This window comes from Rousettus aegyptiacus, unplaced genomic scaffold, assembly GCF_014176215.1.
Source record: "Rousettus aegyptiacus isolate mRouAeg1 unplaced genomic scaffold, mRouAeg1.p scaffold_m13_p_9, whole genome shotgun sequence".
Taxonomy (NCBI): Eukaryota; Metazoa; Chordata; class Mammalia; order Chiroptera; family Pteropodidae; genus Rousettus; species Rousettus aegyptiacus.
This window is the reverse complement of record NW_023416312.1, coordinates 94,052,495-94,074,498: the sequence shown is the minus strand read 5'-3', so window position 1 is coordinate 94,074,498 and position 22,004 is coordinate 94,052,495. Positions and strand designations below refer to the sequence as shown.

The window sequence follows — 22,004 nt, the reverse complement described above, 5'->3', positions numbered from 1 at the left end:
GCTACCTCTATATCCTAGAGGCCACCTGTAGTTCTTTCCCACATGGGCTTCTTCAAGCCTACAAGAAGAGTCTCTCATTCCAGTCTGTTAAAATGTAGCCATATATAAATAGAGTCTTATATAATGTAACATAGTTACAGTTATGACACCCCATCACCTTGGCCATATAACATAACCAAGTCATGGCAGTTGATATCCATCTTTGCCATTATCTGTTGGTTAGAAGCAAGTTGCAGATTGTGTCCACTCTTAAGTGGAGGAGATTACACAAAGGCATGATTACCAGGAGATGGGAATCAATAGAGGTCATTTTAGGATATGGCAGGATTATCTTAAATATGAGACTCTCATACCCCACTGCATAGTTTGTCACTCGACCAGTCATTGTAGCCAGGCCACCCAACCATGATGAAAAGATGTTCAGGCACGTTCTCAAGTCCATTTTCTTCCAGGTGTACAGGTGATGTTTCACAATTCAAGCATAAATTCTAATATTCAAAAGTTCAAACCCAATATCTGCCAAAAAAAGGCTAGCTCATGAATCCTGTAAAACCCCTGCCCCTTCTCATTTTCCTAGGCTTAACTTCTCTTCTCTCCTCTTTATAGAGGTTAGAGATCCTAATTTCATAAACAGAGATGAAGAGGGGACGTCTGACACCTGCTTCTTCCTTCTTGCCCTGAAGTTTCTCCAGGCCTCAGTAGTTTGACACTACAAATATGGATTAGCCAGTTTGCTCATCTTAAACTTTTATCTATTAATTCCTTCGTGTCTTGAGATGTATACAATGAAGGATACCCACTTGATGCTTGCAAGAGCAGCATGTTGAGAGAAGTGTACAAGAAAATGGAAATTGATTTCTTCATAACATTTTATACAGTATGACATTCTGTAAGTACACATTTTCATAAAAGCCTTTCTGTTCTTCACAAAAGGGTAAACTGTGACTTTTATAAGTAAAACATGAAGCTTTTTATTTACTCTTCCTTTTTAACCATCTAGTCTTGAAAATCTTTTCCATATGCCAAATTATTTTTAGTATTCTATGTATTAGCAAAATGGCTCAGTACTAACCACTTGGGTATTTTCAAATAGGAAGAGTATGATTTAACCTCCCAAATTGCATTTACACTGAAAGATGCTTCATGCTAGTGACTCAGATCTTGACAAATGAGACACGACATTCATTATTTTAATGTTTTTCCCCCATTGTGATAGAAACATAATGACACAGCCTAAGTAATGTGAAATTATTCAGCAATGTAAGAAAAAATTCAATAAGCACTGCCTACCAGGTACAGTTCTTAAGCTTATCTTCAGATTTCTTCAGTTGAAAATTATTTAGGAGATTGTGGAAAAGTTGCTATCTTTTCTATTACAATCTCAATGAAAATTAGCATCCCATATTTATTTTTACTCAATGTTTCTCAAAACAGCCAAATTAATGCATCGGATTCTTAGCTTCCGTGAATCTTTAGGATAAAGAATACAAAGACTCATGAAGAGAGTAAGATGGCTTGATTGTGGTAAGCATTTTACAATGTATACAAATATAAAATCATCACATCGTACACCTTAAGTATATATAATTTTCATGTTAGTTATACCTCAATAAAGCTAGAAGAAAAAGAGACTAAGATAATACTGTTACTAGGTATCAGTGTGTATAATCTTGTGACAGGTATTATAGAATCAGAGAATATATCTTAAAAGAATGAAGGCAATGTCAAGAGGTCATCTGTCCAATCTTTTTGGCATTAGGCAGGACTATATCTAAATCTTCTAAAATTGCATGGTATAATGGAAAGGATGACAGCCTAGATCTCAGAACACCTCTATTCTAGTTCAGGCTCTGCCTTATATTTTCTAGATCTTAGTCTCTTCGTTCACAAAAATAAGTGGTTGGAATCCTCTAGTCACTAGATAAGAAAATGCCTATTAAATAAATTTGTCTTATCTGGATAGATTCATTAGAGAGTTGTTTATATTTATATCATTTATACCTTTTTCTATTTAAATCCTATTTTCTCCCTAATCATGAAGTCGAATCATTGATTACTACTGTGTAAAGTTGTACATCTACGTCCCTGATACATAGATATTACATGATCCATCAAATTATATTGTTCAGCTCCCACTTAAAGCAGTGATTCACTGTGCTATGTGTAATAAGGACAGAAATTGGCATTAAGTTGACCTGGGTTCAACCCCTGGCTCCACACATTTTTAGGTCCATGACAATGGATGACTTTCTATGAGCCTGTTTATTTGTCCACAAAGTCCTTAATCATTATAATCACTCCCATGCATACACTCATAATGGATCATCTCTCTTTTCATCATACTCCTTTAGCAAAGCCATCCTGGTTGAATACAACTCTCAGGCTATTCCGTGTGTGTATAGCGGAGCTGAGCATGGTTAGAAACAAAATAACTTTGTTTTAACTGATCTCACTTGAAATTCCTAATCATATATCCAAACTAGGCATTCAGTAATTCAGTACTTCTAAAGCCATGCTACTTTCCCCAGTTTACTTTCGCACTTCCTTAGGTGACTCTGTGTGTGTGTGTGTGTGTGTGCGCGTGCACGCATGTGTGTGTGTATACAATGTATACAAATATAAAATCATATATACACACACACATATATATGTTTTAAATTATTGTTTTTTAATTTTTTTCAACAGTAAGTCATACATATTTTGCACTGTATGTTTTACCGCCCATACTTAAATTTCTTTCTCTCACCACATTATTTGACCCCTTTACCCTATTTACCTCCCCTTCCCCTCCCCCACTTTCTGGTAACCACTAGTCTATTGTCCCTGTTTACCTTCTCTTTCCTTAATGCTCTTTCAGCTCCCTTGCTTAAACTCTCAGTCAATGAGTGTTCTACTAGGAGTGGCCATGTGACTAATTTTAGGCTTTTGAAATGGGAGTGGGAGTCATGTGTTTGAATTCCAGGTCATCCTAAAGAAAATGAACTTCCATGGATTGTTTTTCTCTACTCATGAACTAGAACATGGACATAGCAGCAATCCTGCTTTGATCATTCAGTTGAAGACAATTCCAAGGAAATGGCAGAGCAAAAAGAATATATTGTTCCCTGAGTGACTACTTTGAGCAGAGTAGTTCCTCTAGCTCAGAACAGCTTAACCATTATATGAGAGAAAAAATAAACTTTGGTTTTATATAAGCCAGTATATGTCGGTGTTTCTTTGTTATTTATTCAGCCTTAACTCTAAAAATACATATTTTTATGCTTAGGGTGCAAATTACATACAGTAAAATGCATATACCTTCAAAAGCTGTTCAGTTCTTATTAAAATTTATAATCTCATATAACCGCGCCCCCAAAAATATTTTTTTTAGGCCAGGAATTCCCTTGTCTCTTCCCATCAATCCCCTTAGGCAATACTTCCAATTTCTATTACTATAGATTAGATTTGTCTCTTATGAACTTTATATAAATGGGAAAAATATAGAATGTACTGTTTTGTGTCTGGCTTTATTGAACATAATATTTTTGAGATTCATCCTTGGGTTACATGCTTATTTTGAAGTTGCATTTTATATGACTATACCGCACTATCTATTCACCAATTGATTGAAATTTGGGTTGTTCTCTAGTTTCGGCTGTTATGAATAATGATGCCATTATCATTTTTATGGAAGTCTCATTTTTTGGATCTGTGTTTTCATTTCTCTTGGGTAAATACTTAGGAGTGGAAACACTGGATCTTAGTACGGATATATGTTTAATTTTTATAAGAGATTGACGAATAATTACCCAAAATCATTGTAATATTTTGCACATCTACCAGGAACATGTGATAGTTTCTTTTGTTTTTCATACCGAACAATATTCGTTATACTGTGCCTAGTCTGTTATTAATCCTTGGCTAAGTCCTTCATTTATGATGTTGTATTTTCTAATTCTTGCATTTTTATTTCGAAGGGTTTTTAAATACATTTTCTGTCTCTTCAGTGAAATTCTTCATCTGTCCACCTTTTCATATAAATAGCCTACCTATTTATCATACACATTGTAAAGCCCTGGATCTGCTTCTATTGACTATTTCTTCCCTTGATAATAGGTTATAATTGAGTGCTTCCTAATGTTGTTTTTTCATAATTTATTGTGTGCCAGATACTGTGTTTAAAAAATATGCAGTAGAATCTAAAGTAAATAATATTTATCTCAGGAAAAATCATATCCCTTCTTCTGTTGGGCCATAATGTGTTGGAGGTGGGGAGTCGAGTCAATCTAATCTATAGCTGACCTGAATATGGACTTTTTCTTCAACTTTAGTTAGATTTATTTCACCATTAATTTATATTATTTCAATGGTGGGGTCAGAACTTCCCCTTCAAAGGAGATCAAAGCATCCACAAACTCTAAAGAATTTTTTATGCTTAATACTGCAGTCACAAGCTTGCAGATCCAGGGGAAATCATAGCTTTATAGTTTGGCTGACAATGATTGGGTTGCCTTAGAATTCCTTTGCTTTTTCGTCTTGCCCCTGGATTTCTGCTCCTCAGGTGGTGATCTCTTCCTTGCTCAAAGCCTTTGGAGGGCCACTGCAATGACCTTGATGAAGAACCAGCTCTCCTGTCATATCTTCAGGCTTTTGCCTTTCATACTCAGTCTTTGCTGGGCTACCCCTGATATCTTGTTGAAGGCCCATGGGAAAGGTTGACAGGTAGATGCAGACTTGTTCTGACACAAGGACTCTTAAGAATTCTATCATGTAAATCCAGGCCATATATAGCTATTAAATGTTTAGTAAAAGTTTTGTTCTTTTCTCCTATGCCCATCTAATAGATGTTTTTCTCTTCCTTTCCACTCTGCCTGAGATGGAAATGGCATCCATTCTCTTATCACCTAGAAAAGCTTGAAATCTATGTATTTAGTTCATTGAAAAATTCTCAGCTCTCTTCTTGGTTTCTAAAATTTATGCCTTTGTATATTATCTAGGTTTTCCTCATTGACAGAGTGAGAAGGACAATCTCTTTTGACTTTCTTTATCCTAACTGGAATTGGATACGATTTCTATTCATTATTGAATAGAATAGAATATGGAACATAGGAAAGCTCTGGATATCTTATTCTCTACAATAAAGTAAAAAAATAAGAAATGATTGTTAAACATTGGAAAGGAAGGCATAAAGTTATTATTACAGGTAATATTCTCATCTACATAGAAAATCAATGAGAATAACAAATGATTAAAGCTAGTAGGAGAGACAAATAAAATTGTATTCAAGATAGCAGCAAGAAAAACAAAAAAAATATTGAAAGCTTTCTGTATACTAACGACATTGTCCCTTCCACAAAAACCTTATATAACCATCTTTCGCCCTGTTAGAGCTAGGTGTTTCTCTCTGCACTTAGAAAATTTCTTATACATTTCAATGACAAAATAATGTATTTTATTATGATTACTTTATATGTATTTCTGTTCCAAAAAAAAGACTTTGAAAACTTGAGGACAAGAATAGTCCTAGTGATGCATGCATCATGAGCATTTACCACAAATCCTAGTAAGAAGAAGGAACTTAATAAGGATTGAACAACTGAGTGAGTGAAAAACATTGAACTAAAAGATTCCTAAGGTCTCTTCCAAGTATGAAAGCAATGCTTTTATAAATCATCTTTTTAGGGGTCTAAAATAACTAATGAAATATTCACTCCCCAAATAATACCACACATGCTTAAGCCTTTTGGTGTGCTGTGGTTTTTGTAATTACAGTACTTAAAGGTAATATATGGTAAATCATTAGTTTAAGTCAATGTTTCAGAGGAAGATAGAACAAATGAGTAATGCAATCAAGCTTTGTACATTGAGTGACCCTAAGAACTGACACTTCATTTGGTTGTTTGCTATTTCTTTAATGAACCACAGCAGTTCTCTTAATTAGCAAGGGCCCATCTGTTTCCAGACCAAATGGCAGTTAGTACAACAAAGGCTGAAACAATAAGACAGCTTAATTTTGGAGTGCAAATTGCAATAACAAGTGACATAATCACTAGTTTCTGTTTTCCAGATATGGTTTGGTAGGTCTTCTAGAATAGAGGTCAGTCTGGTCATCTTGTCCTCTATTAATTCATAATATACCGATTGTTGCTATTTATTTATAGAGAAGGCACTACTATCTGTTAAAGGACAGAATTAGCTATTTAGGAAACAACAAGCTGCTTCTTTGGGTTTATAATTTGACATATATAATAAGGCTATTATTCTTGAGGCAAATATATCATTTGTAAATTGTTTTCAATATTAGGGAGAAAGCTATTTTAATATTTGTAGAAGAAAGAGCTATTTTTTATTTCTGTAAAACTTTTATTATGTTTGGTACATATTGAATATTCTGTAGTTCTTACAGGCTTATAGCTCTTTTAGGTACTTACCACATTCAAGGATGACTCTCTTCTTTGGTTAAAACTAATTCTGATCCCTTAAAAATAAGCAATGAGACAAAACTCAGTATCTATCACTCCTCTCCACAACTTGTAGGAAGGAAAGAATTATATAGACAATGGAAAAAGAAAAAATCACAAGGAGAGAACCAAAACTATCTGAATAATATCTGCATGCTGTTTAAAGTAGAAGATAAAGGGACAGAAGAAAAAAAATATTTAACTGGTTTATATTTCTTGGTTCCTGTAATATCTATCTCATTGTTTATTTGGAATGGACCCATGACATGACACATCCTCAGGCAGAAATAATTGGCCATAGTAACAGCCAAACATAATTTGATTGTCTGATTTGTCTCTTTTCTACTAAATTACTAAAATAGCCAACAAAAAAATTGAACAAAGATATGTTTTTTTTTTACAGAAACTACAAGAGCATTTTATGTGACGTGATTGAGTTATTAATTCAACTTAAATTTTCTCAAAATCTATGAGCCATGAATTGTATCAGACCATGGCAATATAGCAGTGAAAGAAATAGAAAATATTCCTGCCCTCAGGGAGCTTACATTCTACTGAGGAGTGACAAGCAATAAACAAAATAAATCAGTAATGCTTTAATGATATTTCACATAATACTAAGTGTTCTGAGTTAACATTAAGTAGGGTAAGGGAAGAGAGAATGGCAGCAGCAAGGCTGTCCTTAGCAGGTGCTAATTAATGGATGAATATATCTATCTGAAGACAAGAGGGTCTTAGGCAGACTAAGAAGCAAAAGCAAAGATGATGATGTTAAATCAGGCTTAATATGTGTTTGAGAAATAACAATGTAGCACATGCAGTTGGATTCCAATGAAAGAAGTGGAACATACTGGAGTATGAGATTGAAAAGGTAGGCTGGATCATGCAGTCAAAAGGTCAAGTAAGATGACAACTAAAAAATGACAACTGGATTTGGCAATTCAGAATTCACTGGAGACTTTGACAAATGTGTTTTACGTGCTGTGTTACAGTGTAGTGTTGGGGACAAGAGTCTGTTCAGTGTTCAAGAGAGAATTAGAGGCAAAGTGAAGACAAGTATAAACGTATCTTCCAATAAGGTTTATTATAAAAGGAGCAGAAATGTGATGTTAATTCATCATTTTTTTAAAAGGAACAGTAAAATGTGATAGATACATACTATGTATACTGTGTAGAAGTGAGAAGCAATGAACTAGGTAAACACAGCAACACAGATATATGTTAACATTGTATAGTTCAGCGGAAGAATTAAAGAAGATAATGGAATCTATACACAATGTCATTTACATAAATTAAAATACTGATTGAGAAAAGAATGTTACATGTTTCAGAATCATGCATACAGGTTCAAGGACCTATAGCAATTATAGTATCCAGTTAATGAATAAGACCTGGTGCTGTTGCTGAGGTTAATGATGGTGATTACTACTGTAGTGGTAGTAATTCTGGTAGTAGTAGTAATAGTATTGGTAGTAGTAGTCGTAGTAGTAGTCATAGTCGTAGTAGTAAATTTACGAAAATGAAATAAATATATTCACAATTTAATATAGTTTTCAGAGAGAACAAAGATGTTCAAGAATTACCACAAATAAATACATGAGAAAAGTCTAGATTGTCAGTGTCAGGTCAGTAATGGCAGAGACGACAAAAAGAAAGATGATATTGGAGAAATTGTGAAAGTGAAATAATCTAAAGAGGATCATTGGGAGATGAAGCTTGGGGCAGGTTTACAAGGAGGTAATCATCAACTTATCAAGGCCCCAACTTATGGTGTCTTTAGTCTTTAGTGGGTTCATTAACACATTTATTCCAATTGCCCACAAATATATTGAATGCCAGGCACAAATATGGGTAGCCAAACTGGCCTGAGCTTTGGCTTCATACAAGTTGGCCAAAGAAGTGTATCAGTTTGAGTTATTCATCTCAGTTTGACAACTGACTATTTGATCCAAGTCATTGAATCAAAGGGGTCTGGGTGTATTGAATTCAATTCTGAATTAGACTAACTTTTGAGGATAAAAAAGTACTAAAGTGGCTAAGAGAGAAAATTAAATACAGTATGTTAGCCAAGTTATTTCACGACGAAGTGATAAGAATATTAAACACTGGAGGATACTGATATTATGAGATAACAATTACAAGACTCCTAAAGCAGAAGCTGGCAAAAATAGCAGATAAAGTGATACACAATTTGCATCCTTAAGAGCCAGAAAAGAGCCAACTGCTAATTTTAAAAGGAAAGGCCTTACAAGATAAAGAAAGGAAGGAAGAAAGCTATTTTGAAAAATCAGTTTTGATCAGATGGATTATATCTCACCCTTAACATTGAGAGTGAACTAACCTCAATCCTGCTAGGTCTTTTCAACACCAACTTATATTAAACCAAACTTTCCTCATACTGTACCTACATATAGCTGACTTTTTGAAAGGTAATGCAAATCAGTCCTTGTTTAAAAAAAAGTTATCTAATTTTTTAGACCCAGTTATTTGCACTCTTTGAAATATCTAAGTATAAAGTATTTGCCAGCTAGCCCACACAGATATGCATCTGTCCCAATATACTTCATAGGCTCTGCTTCCTCTCCATATCCTTTAAATATGACTGTGCCCCATGTTTCCGCCTCCATCTTTATAACTTCATACTTGGTTCCTGGGTGATAAGATGAGCATCCATATCTAAAAACACCATGTATATACTGATGCTTCTGTAAGAACGAGCTCAGTCCTAGAATTCTCTCCTGAGTTAAGACTCATATTTCCCTTACTTACTAACCATCTCTTCTTAACTTTCCTACAAGTACCACAAATTGCAGATTTAAAACTAAACTTACATAATCTGCAGAGTGAGAATGGAGGCAGAGGGTGGTTTCCCAGCACAAAATATAGTATTTGGGGGAAGGGGAGGTGCTGACAGAAGCCAGAGTTGTACAACACTGAGTGGAGGGTTTATGCCTCACTATTAAATATATGCCATTATTTCAATTTTATAGATGAAAAAAATAGATTCATAAAGGATTAATTTACCTAAGATCTTCCAGTTATTAAATAGCAACGGAATTATCATTAGGACATTGTAGAAAATAAGAAAATTAAAGCAAAGTGATGTATTATTTAGAGGAAAAGCAATTTTAGACAACAAATTCCTGAAAAGGAATTCAAAAAATGACAGCCCTCATTTGTTTGTATAAGTTATAGGGTTTGTACAAAAACATCATTCATGTTTCAATCATAATGCTTTCAAATTATATAGAACAGCTAAGACATAGGCGGGTATCATAATGACGGCATTATTATCAACCTAGAGACACATAATACAAGTTTATTTAATATAAGTAAAGTTATAGTGAATTAACAGATCTAAGATGGCTACACAGAGAAAGAGACACAGCATTTTCCCAGTTGGAGGTGCAGCTCTCCCGGCTCCACACAAGGCAACACAGTCATCAATGACGTTGTGTAATCAGGATTAGAATTCGATCAAGTCTTTCAAAAAGATAAAGCCGAGCATTCTCCCCCTCATCTTTTTGTTGTTTGGGAGAGGTCTCATTCCCCTCTGGCAATCTCTAATTGCTCCGAGAAGCATGAAGAAATCCTGACTCCATGCCAGCCTGCAGGCTTGATGCAGCCATGTATAAATCAATTGCATTAGGGCATTAATGCATCTTGCCCTTGAACATTCATATCCATTCACTCATACAAGACACTAGTATGGATTAAATCAGAGGCCACTCTCAGTCATCTACCTCATTAGAACTAGGCTTCAGATCTGCCTGAAGTTTCAGCCTCATATTGGTAAAGAAAAGAGAACAGAAAAACAAGAATATAAAATATGAAATCTGAATTAATTAGATTTCTGTAGTACTAATATGTGGGAATTTTATTCTCTATGAAAAAATAAATGATGTTCAAAGTAGAATTTTAAGTATGTTTAATTTAATTCAACACTTATCAAATGCCTGCTACTTGCAAGAAAGTTTACACCATGGAGGATTACTTATGAGAACAGTTTTGTTGCCACCAATATCTGACAGGCTAAAATAGGGATAAGGGTATTTTGGCAACTGATTGGAAAAATCCATATGCCAGTGCAGCTGAAGCATTAATTGTAAAAAATGGGTTAGTGGGAAATGGAGCTATGGAATGCTTTGTGCTAGAGAACTTCAGTAAAATTAAATCGAACTTTTGCATTGCCTACCCACCCATTATAAGAACATTAAATGAGATACATACGAGGTTATTTTCACTTTTAAAATTTAATGATTGAAAATAATAGGTAATTCTATGATGACTTCTTGAAAGTTAGCATAGTAAAGAGCACATTTTATTAAGGAGAAAGTCAGTATATTTATTGAACGTTTTAAACCACATATGACACTCCATATCCAAGGGTAAAAGCTACAGGATTGTTCTATTTTGCTGAAGTTTAAAAATCACTTGTAGTTTCCGTAATATCAATCTATACAAGACTCTGTCAGGTCGAAAGGGAGAGGCAATTACTTGTTTTATACTCATAAGCTACAGCTCAGCCAGCTGTCACTCTATCAACATACTGATGTGAAAAGAGACATTGGGAAGACAGCTGCAAAGATATAGAACACACACAAGACACCGTAGGCTACTAGGATGGGACAGAAAACTATGGAAAGAAATTACTGAATTATATTGGCTTGAGAGGCAATTCATTCAACTAGGTAATATATTCAAATAATGAAAGACAAAAAAAGGATAAGTAAAAATTCAACTTCAGATTGTTTGGGGTTGTTATTAGCACAGGTGAATTCTCTTTGTTTTGGTCACTCTGAGAGGTGCTTCTTCAAATAAACAAGTCATATTACACCGTAAACATCAGAACCCTGTCCTTGACATCTAGTTTGTTGCCAGATTCAAGGGTAAGCATGTGTTTACCATCTACATGCTGGGCAGAACCTTTTGGCATTTGTGACCTCTGATACAATCTCTATGTGCTGAGGGTGAAGGTGGGTTCAGTTACCTGTCAGGTGTTTGATTTTCTTAACTGACACTGAGTTTATTGCTTGTTTTCTGGTCCAAATGACAGTAATTTTATTCATAGTCATAGCATTGAAAATCCCAGTTGGTTTATGTTTCTACTGTGCCAGGGGCAGGAACTGTACATAATATAACTAAATCTAGAAAATGTCAAGAAGGCAGGTAATAGATCAGATGTGAATTACCAAGCATCATTTGGTTATGGATAGAAGAATGCTGGTATTTTCTCAATTGGTTTTAACATCTATCTTTAAATTTCACTTTTTGAGAATCTTTATGATACATGCTTTTACATAGATTGTACCTGCTAAATAATCTACAGTGGAAACCTAGGTTTGAAGCAAATAAGGTGGATAGATTTATATGAATAAAAGAGAACAATGACTTCCATTTCCAGCAAAATGGCAGACTAGATATCCAGAAAATCCTCCAGCTAAACACAAATCCAAACCAAAAGCCACCAAGGAATACTGGATAAAATAAAATCACATTATTTTAAATGAATATCTGAACTCACAATAAAATTAGGGAAATGCCCAGGGAATAAAATGAAGCAAGAGAGCAGAAATCCACAGCAATAAGTTGTTTTGGGAATTTTCTTAATAAGGAAGTGGTTTGTATTTGAAAGGTCATAAGATTACAAGAGACCTCGAACTCATACAAAGTGGGAATTTATATTTGAAACAGGTTTTAAAATTTCTTTGTTAACCTACAAGTTTGTTGGTAGAATATATTTTATTGTCCAAATATGGGTGGGCATATCTTTTCTTATTAATTTCTAATGTAATTGAAGTGAGATTTGAGATTACGGTTTGTATGACAGCCAGTCTTTGAAATTTGTTGAGGTTTTCTTTGTGGTATGGCCTAGTTCAATGTTTTACATTCCACGTGTACTTGAGAAAATGTGGATTTTCTAAGTATTGGAAGGCTATCGTCTATTATCTATTATCTATCTGTCTGTCTATTATATATATAATCTATCATCCTCGACTGACCTACCTACGCATATACATACATGGTTTTAGTCATGGGATACCACCTTCTGCATCACTGGTTTTCCTAAACCCTGAACACACCTATTTTAATAGTCTATTTACTAATTTATTTTCAAATCACTCATTTTGAGCATGCCATCAATGTCTTGCAGGGTGCTGAAAGATTTTTTTAAAAAACTATTCAACAGTAAGTGCCAAAATCCACAGATGTTTACTCGAAAATTTAGGATGACAGAAAACTCTGTTAAGGAAGTCTTTTCTGACTTCAGCTAGTGTTAATGAGACCGCCAAAATTTCTATAATCATGAACTTCGCAGAGTTGAAGTCGTCAAATTCTCCATTGTGGCCAGTTTCTAAAATTAAAATAAGTGGGCTGATTAGCTAAATATGTGCTATATTGGTTTAAATGGGGTTGTCTTGGAGGAGCCAGAGGAATTGGAGAACCCAAAAACTCAGGACCTTTCCAATGCACCTCTTGCACTACCTCTACTAAATAAAAATAAATGATACTGGGTATGCTGAAATGCAGCATGGAAGCCAACTTTACATTTTAAGGAAGATTAGAGATGTCTCCCAACCCAACACTCTAGCCTAATGGTTTTCTTATCCAAGAGAAAAAGCTTTGAATCCAGGGGAAAAAAGAAACCCCAAGGGGTTAGCATAGCCCTGATCTTTCCATTTTCCCACTCAGGGATTCAAATGGCATGATCCAGTGGGGCTTTGGGCATTAGTTGCTATCAGATAGAATTCTCCAGAATGAATTGTCAGGCAGTCAATTTAAATTTTACTTGATCTATAATTCCAGAAAGAAAGCAAATCTGGCAGTTGCTTGTGGTTGTTTCGCCTCTCAATCAATTCTGAATCCCCAAGGCCAGCGCCAAGAAGTAATGGCCATCTCAGTAGAAATAACCACCCTGCCCTAGCCATGGGGAAACCCTTACAAATTTGTCAGTGGAATTGAGGGACACTTTAAAGGAAAATCATCTGAATAGGCAGAAGCAAAAGTGGCCAGAATGGCCATATAAGGCACTCATTGTCTGTCTAGGAGATGCTCATCAGAGTCACTCATCCAATCACTGAACTTTCCCTCCCTGTCTGGCATAATACAGTCACTCTTTGGAATAGGAAATTATGAATGTTGTGTCTTTTCCATGCTCTTAAAAAAATCTTTCCATAAATAAGATTATGGTTTTATTTTAAAGCACTTTCAAAATTTTCTTATGAAAATTTCAGACATAAAAAAAACATGAAAAGTATAATATAATGACCAAAGTAAAGAACAAAGCATTACAACAACAACAAAAAAAGTCAAACTCATAGTATAACAGGTAGTACAATAGTGGTTACCAAAGTCTCTGGTCCAGGGAAAGAAGAGGCATTGATGAAATGGTAAAAACTTTCAGGTACAAGGTGAATAAGTTGTGGAAACAAATTTACAGCGTGGTAACTGTAGTTAGTCATAATGCATTTTTTTTAGTATTCATTATTATTTATGCCTACGGCATCTAGTCTTCCTAGGTGGTCTCCCATCTCGGTACTAACCAGGCTCGACCCTGCTTAGCTTCCAAGATCAGATAAGATCGGGCACATTCGGGGTGGCATGGCCATAGACCATGAACCATGGCTCCACTGGGGCACAAAGCTAGGACCTTCTATGTGTAAAGCAGACGTGCTAACTGCTACACTGTGGAACCACGTCCATAATGTATTTTTTTTACTTGAAATTTGCTGAGAGTAGATCTCGTGTTCTTAACATACACGCACAAAAGTAGTAACTATAGGTCAATTAGTTTGATTGTAGTAATTATTTCAAAATGTATACCTATATCAAAATAGCAAATATTATACCCTAAATATGTGTAACTTTTATTGGTCAAAAATAAATTAGAATAAAGAATAAAGCATTACAAATTCAAGTGAAAGTCCCTTGAACTTCCTTGAAATTACACCCCTTGCCCCTTTCACCCTGCCGCTTTCCCAGTGCTGTCCATTGTCCTGAATTTGGTATTTATCACTCACACACGTCTTAATTAGTTTACTAATATGTAAGGTTCCTAAAAAATACATATATACATACACTTACATAACATGTAAGATGTAACCTCATGCAATTTGTTTTTCACTGTGCAACATGTTTTTAAGATGTATACATGTTGATACTGCTCTAATTCATTTACTTCCACTGATAAAAACATTCTATTACATGAATATAACTCCTCTATTATTATAATTATTTGCTTTCACGTTAGACTATAAGACTCATGAGAGTATAGTGTACCTCATTTATATTCCTCACTAAATCCCATATTCCTAGTACAGGTCCCAGTAAATACTAGGCACTCCATAAATGTTTGTTAATGGAAAGAGTGCTTTTGTAAATGTTGACTCTGCTCCTTTAGCTCATCTTCCCTAGAGACATAGATATGAGTAGCTATGTGACTGAGTTCTAGCCAATGGAATGTGAGCCAAAATGAGTTGTGCCGCTTTAAGGCTTGCACTGTAAAAACAGAAAACAAAACAAACCCAAAACACCCCACTTTATCCATTCCTCTCTGCTCTTTTGCTCTTCTAGGTGGATGGAATGGAGATGACAACTAGGGAAACCCTGAAAGCCAGAAATTCAATATGGCAGAACCTCCATTAGCCAGAGATTCCAAGTGACTCTCTCAGGATGGCAGCCCTCTGAGCTCTTCACCCGTCCTCTACTTTTATGTGAGTAAGAGATACACTTGGGTTGTGTTTGAGCCATTATATGTGCAGATCATGTTAGCCATCTGCCTATTCTAAGTAAAAATTTCTGTATAATTCACCTCTGAGCTGTGATTGAGCTGCATCTTAGAGTTTCATATATATAACATTTTCATTATTGCCGTTTCCTAAGATTCTAACATTTTAGTTGTGATGTGCTCTCTCAATCAAGTTGTTTAGTAGAAGACTTAAAAGTTTCACTGCATTTAAATTTTCCAGAGGGGGTAAAGACATGCTTTTTTAGTTTTATTATCAATAAGTATTATCATTCAGATGAAACGATCAGAAAATGTTGTCTGCCTTGCTTCTAACAATTTGGAATATATTATTTTTCTTTATGGTCAGTGTCGTGAATGTTTTATGTGTATTAAAATAGGATGTAGGGTTTCAGTTTTTAGATTATAAGTTCAACATACATCAGTTAGCTCTGCTTTATGTTATGTAATTCAGTCTTTTATCCTTCTTATGGAAGATAGTTTTTTCCAAAGATGACCACAACAATAACTCCCATTCCTAATGCTTTTCTGCAATGAAACTTGCCCCTCTCCCATCAAAAGGAGGAGCTTGCTTCTTCACCCCTTGAATCTTGACAAATCCCTTGACTGTTTTGACCAACAAAATAATGCAGAAGTGGCACTGTGCCATTTCCAGACATGTCACATATCATGCCTGGCAGCTTCTACCTCCTGCTTCTTGGAAGCCAGACAGCAGTAGAGAGTGTGACTAACCTGGCAATGATGCGCTGTGATGAAACCCCAGACCACATGGAGAGACTAACAGCTCCCAGCTTTTCCAGCGACCCCAGCCCAGGGACCAGACATTTAAGCGAAGAAGCCTATAGTTGATTCCACTCATGGCATTTGATGGCACCCTGGTGAGAACCACTCACCTGAGCTCAGTCAACACTAAGAACTGTCAGAAAAAGTAAGTTATTTTTTCACCTCTAAGTAATGAGGTATTTTGTCATGCAGCAAAAGATACATATTTTTGTTTACACGATATTTCAAGAGCAAAAGAAGTAAAGTAAAGGATATCTCTATGACTTTTCTGTTTATTGCATGCCCTGCTTCAAATGGTCACTCCATAGAAGTGCCAAGGACCCTTTCACTCCAAATTTGGTACAAATGTCAAAACTGATGATACCACACATGTACCAGACACATTTGAAATGATTTATCACTCATATAATAAGGCTTTCCAAAGAGAGCTGGTGGCTACCAAGAAGATATGCAAATAGGGCAGGAAAAGGAGACTGGCTTGAGATTTTTATCATGGATAGGGGGTGAGTTCAAGTAGGAGTTCTCCCTCGTGTGGGCCAGGGCTTGCATGGTTGGAATTTCCCACTAGCAACAAAAGATAAAAGATGTCACCTTGCAAAAGGAAAAGGAAGAGTAGTGGGACTTGAACACCAGCAGCGGTTAAACAACAACAATGGAGTCAGACTCTTTATTATACCTGTGGTATTACACTATACATTTTAATGCTATGTTATTTGGAATATAAAATTTATAACCTAAAATATACATTGTTAATAGTTCATTTCCTCATTATGAAGTACCCTTCATTGTGTTGTTAATACTTTTGCCAATGATATCAATATCATAACCTATTTTTTATTTTTATTTGTAGTCAGTCAAAATTTACATAGAATGAAATGCACAGATCTCAAGTATAGACGTGATGTTATTTTAATAAATATATGTCCATATAACCACTACTACATAGAGCATTTCTATTACCTCAGAATATTTCCTTTTACCCCTTCCAGTCATGTCAATCACTATTCTCATTTTGCTGCCCACAGATTACTTTTAACTGTTCTTAAATAGCGTATAAATGGAATCTTACAATCTGTACCTTTTGATGTCTGTATTCTTTCTCACAGCATGATTTTTTAAACATTTTGTTAAGAAGGTATTTCAAATGTATTAAAAAGTTGCAAGGATTTGAATGTAAAAACCTCAGCTAGTCTACCATTAACCTTTTACTATACTGGCTTTCCCACATGTCTATTTATCAGTACATCTTAGATTTTGATACATAATCCAAATTAATTATATACATTACCATAATAGTTCCTAAACACTTCAGCATGCATTTCATTATAGTTTAAAATGTCTTTATATTTTTTTTCTTGAGTGGTAAATTTTACATATAATAAAATACAAACATATTAGGAATACTATTTGTTGAATTTTAATGACTACATACATCTGTGTAGCCTAAGCTTTCAAGGAACAGAATATTAGCATCATTCCACAAAGTTTTCTCATGCCTAGTTTTAGTTTAGCCTCATATTACTTTAAATTTCTGAATACTCCTTTAGCTATATGCAATAAAATTTTGATAAACTTCGTTTTAGAATAGCTTTAGATTTGACAGAATCATACAGCAAATTTTTGATAGGTTACATTTTATTATCATTTATTTAAAAATATTTTCTAGTTTACTTTTGATTATGAAAGGCTTTGTCGGCAATCCTTCATGGATGCAGATGTTTTTTCTTCTACTTCAGTATTTTCCAAACTGATAGTTCACATCCCATTAGTAGATTATAAAATTTGTGGCCTGAAATAAGCCACCATTTAAAAGAATAATATGTACTAAATAGCAGAATGCAAACATATAAGAAAGTTAACTGTTGTTTTGTTACATTTTTGTTTCGTCTGTGTGTGTGTGTAGGTTCATGTGTGTACATGCATGTGTGCATACACTGGCTTTTGATAAACAAAGCATGTCTTCCTATGAAGTTGAGTGAAAAAGACTGAAAAACACTGCTATAGAAAATCAGATTTCGTGTAGGAGAATGACATGATTACATTTACATTTTAGAAATACAACTCTGGCAGCGGTATGTTGGATTGATTATAGGTGGGCAAAAGTACATGAGAAGAGAACAGTTAGAAACTTATTACAATAGTCCAGACAACAGATGGTTAGAGCCCAACTAAAGCATTAGCTTAAGGTTTAGACAGAAAAGGAGAGATATACCAGATAAAGGGACTTAGTAATTGATTGAAATTGCAGTTTAGTGAAAAGTCTAGGATGACTCACATATTCCTTGGATGGTTGCATAATGCCATTATTCAGATTAGAAAATAACAAAAAAGGAGCACATTTGAGAGGAAAACATATGTATTAGGTTTTGGCTATACTTGGTACAAGATTTCTGTCTTTGCTACAACCAAAATATCATAGACTAGGTGGCTTATAAACAAGAGAAGTTTATTTATCACAGTTTCGGAGGCTGGAAAATTCAAAATCAAGGTCACAGCAGATTTGGTGTCTGGTAAGGGCCAACTTCCTGGTTCATAAACAGCCATCTTCTTGCTGTGTCCTCACAGGTAGAAATGATGACGAAGCTCTCTGGGGTCTCTTTTATAAGGGAACTAATCCCATTCATGAGGGTCCCACCCTCATGACCTCATCAACTTCCAAAGGCCCCACCTCCAAATACCAGCACATTGGGATTAGGTTTTAACACATGAACTTTTGGGAACACAAACATTCAGTTTATGGCAGTTGCTAAAAGATACCCATTTGGAGATAGATATGTAGACATTTGCCTATATAATGCTAAGAGAGATATCTAGGCCAGAAATAGAGATTTGCAAGTTATCAAACCATAATTTATTAAACCTTACAAGTAGCTGTCATTATCTGAAGAGCGAATATTATAAGAGTAAAGACCTTAGGATAGAACACCTTAGAATATCACCATTTAAGATGTATTAAATAGAAGAGAGATCAAAATAAAGGACTCGGATTGAACTATGATAAAAGCGAAGGAGTGAGTTCTGGAAGCTAAGAATATTTCACATAAGAGAAGAGTTGTTGAAGTGCCAAATGCTACAAAGAAATCAAATAAAAAAGAATTGAATTTAGCAACTAGGAATCAGTGACTTTGGCAAAAGCAGTTTCATTCAATTTTGACAAAATCATGATGTTGAAAGCTCTGGTGTTCTGGCAAATGTTTAACCAGCTCTCAAAAAAAAGTGTGGTGTACATACATAGATATATTTCTAATAAATTTTAATGATATTAAGGATTATGCAGCATACAATTTATAAATACTAATGAAATATACAATTTCTTGTACCTTATTGTCAATTCTGTGTAGAAAAATTATTCTCACAGAGTGCATTTGTTGATTTTTGCCAAACTTCTGTATTCAGGCCACAATTGATGGATTAATGTAGTTCTAACATGAGTAAAATTTTTGCTAAATTGAATGACAGATTTTGAATGTTGGAAGAATAGTTCCTCATTTATTTTTGCTGTTCACAACATAATGGCTACAGGCATGGAATGCTTTTATGTTAAGTCTTAATTACTAACACTTTCTCTATCACTTTACTAAATCTAGAAAAGCACCATAACAATACACCAAACTCAGGTTTGTAGCATTTGCCGAGTTCCATGGTGTGACTATCCTCCTATGTCTGATTACAAGCTACCAACATGACATCACTGATTAGGGAGCCTGAAAGAGATACAGAGCAGTGCCTCATTGTATATTATTTCCACCATACAGATATAATAACCTAAAGAACACAGATAATAATTAAATGTAGTCAAGGAATGAGGAAGTGATAAGTTTTGAGTATTACCTTTTTAAACTACGGTTTATTTGATTGTAGATGTATACAACTTATTTTTTAATGATGGCTGAAAAATACCTGAAAATTTAACAGTTAGCCTTTGCACACCAGTAGTACAAGTCAGCTCCAACAAGCCACTGGTTGGAAGAAAAGGATAGTCCTAGACATGAATCTCGTGACTGGTCTACCATTGGATATAGCGGTGTGATTTTGATCAAGTGATTTTATTCTTTGAAATCTCTACTTACTCTTCTTAAATTAAGGATCCAAACATTTATTTTGCATGTTATTAGGATCACTAGAGACAATAAATATAACTTATATATGTTAGGCCTTCCATTTATAGAAATCATTTTTATTCTTTTCATTATTACCGTTTAAGGACTGGTGATCAAGTCCCATGGGAGTTTTCATCATTGTCATCATTGTCGTTTTTTTTTTTAACTATTCCATATGATCTCTTTTGACTTGGAAGAGCCCAGTTGATTTGGAGGCTATCCTTTTTTTTTTAACTGAATTTCCAACAAAGTTTCTAATACTTTAAGAGTCTTTTCAAAATTAACTGTGAATTCCCATGCTGCATGACTAGTTAGTCATTTCCTCCTTTGAATTCCTAAGAGAAGAGTAGATGAGGAGGGATGATGTAATTTCAGGAAGATCCTAGAAATGCCATCTTATTAGGTGATGATTGATGTGAAGTAATATACCCACCAATTATTCACACAGGCCTGGGGCATGGAGAAAGGGAGGAGATTCAACTATTCTAAGTCTCTAAACAAAAGCAAGCCTGTTCTCTAAAATAATTATCTTTCCTCTTCTCAGTTCTTTTCATTCTTTCCCACAGATGTGATATCCTTGACATCATCCAGAAATGGTTATATATATTGAGAATTTGAATGTCAGATGAATGGCCTTGAATACTGCTTTTGAGCTTCCTGCTTCATTTAATCTATTTATAAGTTCTATTTTGCAAAGGAAAAATCTATTACCTACTGAAGTCATATTAATAACTACTTATCTGTGTGTTTGCATGACATTATGACTAATAGTTTGACTGCTTCATTCCCTTTAGTATTTGTGATATTAAAATAAAGCAGATAGCAGCCTAGATTACTTAGCAAATAAAAAAGAAATATTTGTTTCTAAAGTCCAAGTTTTTAATTTAATATAAAAATGGTTATATTTTACCCTTTAAAATTATTTTTGTTGAAATAACTTCAAGAACAAAAAAATTGTGTCCATATCTCTGCTACACATCATTTTTATTTTCAACACACAATTTAAAGTTAATGTGCTTAATGGAAATAAAAGATGAACACGAATTCTTTATACAGAAATTATTTTATATCATTAAAAAAAACTTTAAACCTATAAAAATAATGAGTTTCCAAATAAGCTCATGCATTATAATGATATTTTAGCTAGGTTTAAAGACCACATTCATGTAAGAAAAAATAATATGTGAATGGAAATATTGACAAACTATAACTATACTAAGAGAAATTACTGCCCAATTGAAGGACTTATACAATATATTATTGAGGCTACTATTCAAATATATATTTTTACTCTTTCCTTCTAACCTATGGGAGGATTGCACTTCGTGCCCTCTGTGTGCTTGGGTGAATTCATTTGGCTAGTTTGGAACAATGAGTTGTGAGAAGTGCCATGCCATTCGTGGTCCTAGGCATTTAAACATCAGTATGAGACCTTTTAGATATCTCTCTCTCATCTCTCACCTTTTTCTCCTTTCTCTCCTTCTCTCTCTTCCCCTCCCAATCAATCAACCAATCATGCCTATATAATAAAGCCACAATAAAGAGCCCCAATAAAATCCTGACACTAAAGCTTTTGTGAGCTTCCCTGGTTAACAATGCTCTGTACTGAGAGGGTGATCTGTCCTACTTCCACAGGGAGAAGGCTATAGAAGCTGCACATTTGGAATACTCCCAGACCTGGTTCTATGTGTCTCTTTTGTTTGGTTCTGATTTGTATCCATTTTGCTATAATAAAACTATAATATTAAGTGTAGCACTTTCCTGAATTCTGTGAGTTATTCCAGTGAATTATTAAAACCGAGGAGGTAGTGTGAACCCTCCAATTTTTAGCTAGTTGGTCAGAAGTGTGAATGGCCATGGAACCTGCAAGTGTATGGCTGATGCCTAAAGTGAGGGCAGTCTTATGGAGGACTGTACCCTTGACTTGTGAAGTTC

General features: G+C 34.7%; 1 protein-coding gene and 1 pseudogene across 6 annotated transcripts in view; one reads left to right on the top strand and one right to left on the bottom strand.

Annotated features, from left to right (window-relative positions):
• The window catches only part of LOC107503194 (putative MAGE domain-containing protein MAGEA13P), a 98,880-nt gene that overhangs the window by 11,049 nt on the left and 65,827 nt on the right, over positions 1 to 22,004 (top strand). For 5 of the 6 annotated variants that reach the window (XR_004952850.1, XR_001595164.2, XM_036226935.1 and 2 more), the window contains one exon: positions 15,015 to 15,154. The exons of the other annotated variant lie outside the window; for it this stretch is intronic. The gene's annotated coding sequence lies outside the window, so the exon portion shown is untranslated. The remainder of the gene's footprint in view (positions 1 to 15,014; positions 15,155 to 22,004) is intronic. 6 annotated transcript variants of the gene reach the window in all.
• LOC118608421 lies at positions 13,936 to 14,054 on the bottom strand (annotated as a pseudogene).